Consider the following 9,103-nt stretch of genomic DNA (forward strand, 5'->3'; position numbering starts at 1 on the left):
TATATATATGAGGGACTAAGTTTTAAAGAGGTGGTGGAATTATTCCTATTTACTCAAGAACTGAACAGAGCTATTAGAAGGAAATCTTCAAGTCCCCTGTGGGATGAAAATAATTCCTCCATTGCTGCAAGACAGTGATGGAAGTTTGTGTGCCAAGAGGACAGACCTAAAAGGGCTAGAAAAATCATCATGAGTGTTTTTCCACTCCTTTAAGTCATTAAAATTGGTTTAAAATATTGAAACATTTTTCATGTGACTGGCTCCTCCTACCATAATCTGTCAACATAACATAGTTCCTTTTCTTTCCTGATTTTTAAGAGTGCTGTACTGAAATAAGGTAAGTTGACTGAGAAACTTGATAGTGCTGATATTTCTACATAGCATTAATACTCTCAGATGTTCTTTTTCCTGGTACAGTTAAAAAAGAGAACTGGCTTTGAGGAAGGGTCTTCAAGTTTGTTTATGCACTTGTCAGCCATGACCCCAGGACTATGTTTTTTTCCCTTTGATTTTTTTCCCTTTGAGCCTGAGCTTTCTGGTCTGAAGAAAAGGGGAGAAGCACGTCCAAGTTGCAGGGTGGGTGAAGAGATTACACATGCACTTGGCACAGTACTTGGCACAAAATAAGGACTCAGGACTCATCTATTGTTAATTGCCTTCTCTGTGATCCTTCACTAGTGATAGTATAATGTATTATTAATAAAATTACTATATAAAGCCAGTTGTACTTTGGGTTTATAAAATACAGCAAATAAGTTAGATGAATGCAACTAAGAGGTTTTTTTGTTTGTTTTTTTTTTTCAGCAGAGAGTCTTTATTTTAGTAGTACGTAAAGTGTTAGCATATGTTAGCAGGTACAGTATGTCTGTAGGGTTAATTCTTAGCAGTGAAATTATTGAGTCAAGGGAAAAGTGGATTTTTTATTTAACAATTATGGGCAAATTCATCTACAAAAGGCTACATCGATTTTGATTCCCTCCAAAGATGGATGAATATCCACCTCTCCATGCCCACATTAAAAAGTTTTAATTCTGGGGCCGCTATGAGAAATAGAATTATATATCATACCAGCAGATGAATTTGTATAGGATTTAAACTTGAAAGTGCCAGGAATCTACCAAAAACCTTTTTATAACACAACCTACTGCTTTCCAATTGGCTTGTACCTTTTTTTAATTTTAATGGCTGGGTGTAAACACTCCCTTCTTCCCTTTATCCCAATACCCCAGCTTCTTATATCCTTCCAGATTTTTGCAGAAGATCACATTTCCTAGCCACAGTAATGCAAATAAGGATGAGCAGACCCTCTCTAACATAATCTTTTATTGGTAGAGAAACTTCTCTGGACTAGTCGCGTACAAAATCAGTAGATGTAAGTAATATTCAAAACTGAGTGTGTGTAAAAATCAGAGAATTGTGAAAAAGTAAAGATGTATGATTCTGCTCAAGAGAATCTCATTCTGTAGATCTGAGATAGAACCCCCCAATTTTTTGACCAGCACTGCGGGTGATGCAGGCAACCCCCAAACCATGCCAGTAGGGATGTAGAAGGCACAAAAAGCACTCATGGTGCATACTGTGTTCTGGACTAGCAGAGCTTTCCTGGTTACTTAGATATCCAGCTTTTATCCAACCAGGCTCAGTCTCTGTGAATATGTCTTTTAGCCTCATGAGTACTAGTAGGCCTGGGACAGGAAAATGAGCTTGCATGGTTACTGTGTACTCTTTGCTTTTGAGTGGTGATGAGTTTCTTGGAGATTCAGCTAAAAAATCAACACCTGATGTCCATAAAGAAAGTAGAAAGTATTTTATTGACCTGTTGTTCATTCAGTAACCTGAAAACAATACTGTCAAACTTCCCGAGCATGGCAACCTCTCACACCTCTGTGCACTTCCTCCTACCCAGGCACCTGTGACCTCAGCTGAATTGGCAAAACTCTGTCAGGGGAAGCACCATAATCATATTGTGGTACAAAAGTTGTAACTAAGGAGAGGAAGGGGGAGGAAAGTAGGATCCAGGATTAGCTCTTGTTTGTCTTGGAGGTTCTCAGCACTTCAGTGAAGTCCATAGATGTTACTATAAATTTATTTCACAAGCCTGGCTCTGATGCTTTCTGATTCCTTTTGCCTAATCTGTACCTAGCACAATCCTCAGTGCCTGGCATGTGGTCAATACATATTCAGCCATGTACATGCTCCTTCATCAAATACCTATTGGGCAGGCATGTGGGCCTTTGAGATATGGTAGTGAGCAAGATGGATCCTTGTCCTTCCAGGGTTCACATTTTAATTTTCAAAATTCCTTGCAAACTACAGCTATATTAAGTACTACAAAGAATATATTAGCTTTAGTGGGAACAAATAATTTAACTGGGAAATTAGACTTAGAGAACTTTTTCTTCACAGTAAAAACAAAAAATCTGATTAATCTTTTTGGTCAATATGAGGATCTATTTCAGGAGAGTTTAAGTCATTTTGAAAACTAGTCTCTCAGAATTGACAGGTTTGTCTTTTTAGAGTAGTTCTATAACATGTAGATAGGGCTTATTAAATTCCTTGGCTTGTTGTTGTAGATAAACAGGTATTCTTTGCCTCTTTTTTCCCACTAGTCAAGCATAAATGCTAAGTTCCTTGTGGTCTTTCCAATATTGGAGCTAATTTTAGGGTCTAGACATGGCTTCCAGCCAGAGTGTGCCTGTGATCTCCTCATGGACACGCTCTGGGAAGCATGATAGACAACAGGATAACGACTATCAGGAATGAAGGTCTGATTTCTTTGAGCAGCATGCAATACAGACAGATGTTTCCCCTGGACGGCTGGCTTGTGAATAGCTTGAGCATTCCCATGTGGAGGCTTTCATGGATATCTCTTCATCACCATATTTAGGGACATCTGCTGTCAGAGATCCTACAAAATAAATTAATTTGTGATTTGATCGGCCTGAACATGTAACCGGGGTACTCTCTATCTTTGATCCTATGCAAATGTGTAGTTATTAATACCCATTGAAGTATTCCAGTGCTGCCGACACAGTGACATAACTAAGAATGCTCTCATATTCTTAGGGAAGAGACTTAGAAGAGGCTCATTATTGGAACACATTATAAGGGCATGGCTCCAGAAGTGTTGTGAAATTGCTCAGTGAGACTTCCCTGGGCTAATCAGTAGAGATGAACAATACATTTGATTATGCATAAAAATTATAGTATATTTGTATGGAGTTTATGTCTTCTGACATCATAAGGAGAAATGTTAGAAAGTGATGGCTTATATTCACAAAAATTGGCTGATACCTGTTTGGTATGCTGGAGAGTGATGGTAAGTTGGCTTGGAATTCCTGAAGTAAGTTAGCGATGGTCCAGGTCAACTCAACACATACGTATTCAGCACCTAATCTGTTCTAGACACACAGCTAGATATTGAAAGGTGATAAACGAATGAATGAGGTAAAGTTTCCATCCTCAATATCTCACCAACCTGGGAATTCTGTGAGATATAGATCACAGTATAGATTGACCAGTCTGAAGATGATTTAATGGAGCAGCCCTTTCTCCCAGGACACTGTGGAGTTGTGGGGTTCACAAGCAGATGAATAACTTCGACCTAGATGTGGTGATCAAAGAACATGATCTCATTTTATAACTGTCCTCAAATTTTCATATCTAATACATCAAAACAACCCAGAATTAAATGAAATCTCTCTGCAAATTGTTTTATTGATCTACCATTCACTCTTTTTTTTTTTTTTTTTTTGAGACAGAGTCCTACTGTGTGGCCCTGGGTAGAGTGCCCTGGTGTCCTAGCTCACAGCAACCTCAAACTCTTGGGATCAAGTGGTCCTCTTTCCTCAGCCTCTTGAACACCTAGAACAATAAGTGCCTGCCACATGCCTGGCTATTTTTAGAGACAGTCTTGCTCTTGCTCAGGCTGGTCTCAAACTCCTGAGCTCAAGCAATACACCAATCTTGGCCTCCCAGAGTGCTAGAATTTAGGTGTGAGCCACCATGGCCAGCCTCACCATTCACTCTTCAACATTCAGTACAATTGTTGCCTCTCTTTCTTGTGTGGTCACCCTGCCTGACCTTTCACCTTTATTCTCTACAATTTTCTCACACTGTACCCTCTATATTTTCACAGCTGAGTAGACTCAAAGGAAAGAACTTTGCCTACTGAGAATCAGAACTTTTGGCTTTTATGGCAAGTCAACAGATCCACCACCCCACCACCACCACTCCCGGCAATCCCAGATATTCTGGGAATGGCCATTTGGATCTAGTCAACTACAGTGCTAATTTTCTTAAATTAGAACTACACCTTTTGTGTCAGGGAAAGGTGTGTGGGAGAGGGGATACAGGGTAGAGGAATCAATATCTTAAACATGCTATTCTGGTACCCAATTTGGCCTGTACTGAAGCCTCATGGCAAAATGAGAATTTAGGGTGACCAGTGAGTTTTTGAAAGAAGTGAGAGGGAACAAACTTAAATAACACTCATACAAGTGCACATATAACTGCTCTGGCTGAACATAGTCCTAGGCAAAATTATCCATAGACGCTTGTTGATGGCAATACTGCATATGCTTAAATGACCATCACATGGTGAGGAAGAGTGAATTAAATGTTCTCACTTTGGAGTTTCCTTTCTCCTTAGATGATTCCTCCTTTTTGAGAGTCCAGGTGTGATGCCATAATTTGTTAGTGTCTGTTCTTTGGTAATCATTCTTTCTATTATTAAGCATTGACTATAGGCTTAGAAGCACTAGATTCTGAGCTCAGTTCTGGGTAGACAAACATAAAGAAGAAATAGCCCCTGTCCTCAAATGTGACAAGTGCTGTGATGGGCAAGAGGGCTACAGATACAGTTACAGGTGGAGAGCATAGAGGAGCACAACTGAGCCACCTCTGATGGGAAGTGACGTGGGAGCTCCTTTTCCTGAGGAGTCAGATAGATTTAGGATAGTGGGTTGGAGACAGATGAGAGATTGTTCCATGAAATTTTAGGTGCAATTGGAGAGTTAATAAATGTTGCTGCTGAAGGGCAGGTATTTATTCCTGGAGGACCTTGTTCACCATATCAAGGAACATAAGTTTCCTGGGTGTACAGTAGATGAGTTTCTTTGGGTGCATAGAGAATCATAACAAAACAGTTATGTATTTGCTTTGCACCAGATACTAAGCTATTTCTTTATTTGCACTGTGTCATTCAGTTCTTAGAATGATAAGTGAATCGAGGCATGGAGAAGTTAAGTGGATTGCTGAATTACACAGCTAATGAACTGTGATACTGTAATTTGAGCTCACCCTGACTCTGAATTCAGGTTCCTAAGTCATGTATTGCATAGCCTGATAACATTTCTGGGTTTCTTTGCTATGTGGTATATGAATAGTTATGATCACCCAATGTTAGATGATATGAAGTCTTAAAATATGTGAACTTTGTTTTAATGAATGTGCATGCCATATTTTCTCAAGATAACCCTTTCTGTGTTAGGATCTGTATTTTATAAAGGGAATTTGGTGAAATGTAAAGGGTATGGGCTTTCCAGTCAAGTGGACTTGTATTCAAATCCCAGGTAAGGCATCTGCTAGGGGTGTGCTTTTGGAGAAGATTGTTTAAACTCCCTAAGCCTTAGTTTGCTCACATGTAGGGTTAGAATGAAAATGCTCGACTTGTAGGGATATAGTGAGGATTAGCAGTAATATATATAAGGCATCTTGCACAGTGTCTCGCTAAGAGCAGCATTGAATAAATTATTATATTATTATTCATTTCCTTGAATCTGCCAGCAGGGCTTTGGTATAATCCTCTGTAGTCATGACTAGAGCTCAGCTGTCCAAACCAAGTTACAGATGTGGCAGGGAACACCTTTTTCTTATTCCCATGATCCTCTGGGTGAGCCTGCACTACCTGGCGTGTGAACAGAAAGCATGTCAGAAGATATTTCTTTCATTTCTCTGAATGTGCTGCTTTCTTTTTTAAAAAACTGTTAGAGACATCTGGGGGAAAGATGGCTGACTGAAGCCAGTTTTTGACACTGCTGTTTCAAAACAGAAGTTTCCATCCAGAGGGAAGGATAATGACCAGAAAGTACCCAATAAAGCTGAAGACTTGGAGCTGAGCTGAGATAGAAGATAACTGCACATCACCTCTGCTGAGGCAAGCTGAGACTCCAAGAAAGCAAATTTCAGGTACAAAACTCATCCCAACGGAAAAGTGTCCATCTCCTCCCACAAGAGAGTTTTTTTTCTTTTGCTTATTGTAGGTTTTCTATAGGTGAGTGGTAAACTGAGGACCTCTCGTCTCATCCTACAGGAGAGTTGCAGGAAGTGGGGACTACTTCTCCAGAGGGACCCTGCTGTGACCCTGAGTACTCTCTTGGCAGGCATGAAAGTTTTACTGATGTTTTCCCTGCCATTTTGAATTTCCAGTCCACCCTCCCCCCCTCACCTGATGGTTGGTCCAGAAGCCTAACCCCTGCAGAGACTGGAATGTCTGTGGTTCATTGCCAGGTCCAGGCACTGCAAGGGCCATGGTAGAAAAGCTACACTGTAAAAGTGAGCCCAGCAGTAGTACAGACAAAGCCAGGGGAGGCTGTTGGGCTTGGCTCTGTGAAAGTGCAAACTGGCCGCAGGAGGAGGCTTGAGAGCCATGTGCCCCACCCTGCTGGAACCACGTGCCCCATGTACCACCCTGCTGGAGCCTTGCACCCCTGAGCTCCACCCTGCCAGAGCCACCATGCATCTGCCCTACCAGAACTGCATGCAGTGCATCCGACCCTGCGGCTGGAGCCATGCACCCCGTGTTCCCAGAGCCACAGCTACAGCTGCCTCCATGGCCATGGGAGCCTCCTAGGACCTGCACAGGGACACCTCCCACAAACATTCAGCAATAGTAGAGCAATCCTACTGGAGTCTAATCTTGCAGAGCCACCTCTCCAACTCTGAGGACTGCCAGAGGAAGCCAGACTTCGCCCTATAGGGATACCAGTACTAAAGAGCAGCTGGGGCAAAATCATAGTGGCTGAGGGAGAAAATCATTTCCTGACTTGTTATCCTCAGGTTCGGACTGAGCTCAGATGGAACACTCACCAGTTGCCATTGAGTACATGAGGCAGGCAGGCCTCAGCTCCCCCAGCCAGGTGGTGGCCAGGCTGAGGGGGCATTGATTTTCCTTTGACTCTGGCAGATGCAAAGCCCTGGCATATCTGCTTATTGTAGGGAGCAGTACCACAGCCCTGTGATTACCAGTGACTGGGCATGAAAGAGGTGCAAGGTGAAGAAAGAGATACCAGCACCTTGGTCAACTCTGCTACTGGGTGGGCCTTTCTGACTCCACAGAGCACCAAAATGAGCCCCATTTGAGCAGCCAGTAGACCTCTGCTATCTAGTTGCTGGAGACCTTTTGAACTCTCCCACTTGAGAGTTGGTACTGACTGGGTCAATTGGTTTGGAACTCCTAACCTGGGCCAATCACTCAAGGACCCTCTCAGGTGGTACCCTGGATGTGTGGCAATGGGAAGGGTTGATTTTCCTCTTCCAGTTGTTGCCCTTTGTGGGGGGGGGGCGGGGCGTGGTGTCTTAGTTGCTTGTATTTCTTCACAGCTGAGACTTCAACACAGAGTCAGTAATCCACGAGGATCAGACAAAGACCAGCTGAATACAAGACAGAGCCACCTAATCCCACCACACCAAGCAGGTCCCCAGAGCCTCAAACTGTTATACTATATGGGTCCTTTGCAAAGCTGTAGGGAAAAAAGCTACAGTCACCAATCCCAAATCCGTGGCAAAGGTCTGGTTAACCACAACTCCAGGAGCTCCCAATCCAATTTCACCTTACCTGCCCATCTAGCCAAACAGGGAAAAATAATCATGGGGCAGAATCAGTGGAAAAACTCTGGCAACATGAATAATCAGAGTAGATATACTCCCTCAAGAAATGACAAAACAGACACATCAGATGATCCAATTCATAAACAAATGGCTGAGATGTCAGAAATCGAGTTCAGAACTTGGATGGCAAATAAGAACAACAGAATGGAGGTAAAGATGGAATTAGAATTTCAAGGAGTAATTCAAAAGTTGTATCAAGAATTCATTGAATTCAAAGACAAAATCACTAAAGATTTTGACACATAGAGGCAAGAACTTGCAGCCCTCAAAAATCTGAGAAATACAGTAGAATCCCTCAGTAACAAAACAGAGCACGCAGAAGTAAGAATCTCTGACATTGAAGTCAAAGCTTTTGAAGGCTCCCAAATGCTCAAAGAGGAAGAGAAGTGGAGAGAAAAAAATGGACCATTCCCTGAGAGAATTGTGGGACCACTCCAAAAGAGCAAACATTCTCCTTTTAGGAATCCCTGACGGAGAAGAGGTTGCTTTGAAAGGCCCAGATGCTCTACTCCAAGAGATACAGGAGGAGAAATTCCAAAACATGGCAAGAGATTCTGAAATCCAGATAGCAGTTTCAGAACCCCAGCACTATTTAATCCAAATAAAACATTTCCTAGACACATTATAATTAACTTTGCCAAAGTTAATATGAAGGAGAAAATTCTGAAAGCAGTCAGATGTAAGAAAACCATAACCTACAAGGGGAAGAATATTAGAATGATTGCAGATCTCTCTGCTGAAACTTTTCAAGCTAGAGAGGATGGTCATCAACCGTTGACCTCCTAAAACAAAATAACTTTCAAACCAGGATCCTGTATCCAGCTAAACTGAGTTTCATTTATGATGGAGAACTTAAATACTTTAATGACATTCACATGTTGAAGAAATTTGCCATAACTAAACCAGCTCTCCAGGATATTCTCAGACCCATCTTCTGCAATGACAAATGCTCTACCACCAAAGTAAACTCACTCCAAAACTTTTGATCAAATTCCAACTTCCACAGTGGCAAAAAGATTAAAAATGTCCACTGGAATTTTGAAAAACTCCATACCCAAAATACTACCAGGCTTATCAATACTCCCAATTAATGTGAATGGTTTAAATTGTCTTCTAAAGAGGCACAGGTTGGCTGACTGGATACAAAAACTCAGGCCACATATCTGCTGCATACAAGAATATCATCTTACCTTAAAAGATATATTTCCAACAA

This window comes from Nycticebus coucang, chromosome 13 (assembly GCF_027406575.1).
Source record: "Nycticebus coucang isolate mNycCou1 chromosome 13, mNycCou1.pri, whole genome shotgun sequence".
Taxonomy (NCBI): Eukaryota; Metazoa; Chordata; class Mammalia; order Primates; family Lorisidae; genus Nycticebus; species Nycticebus coucang.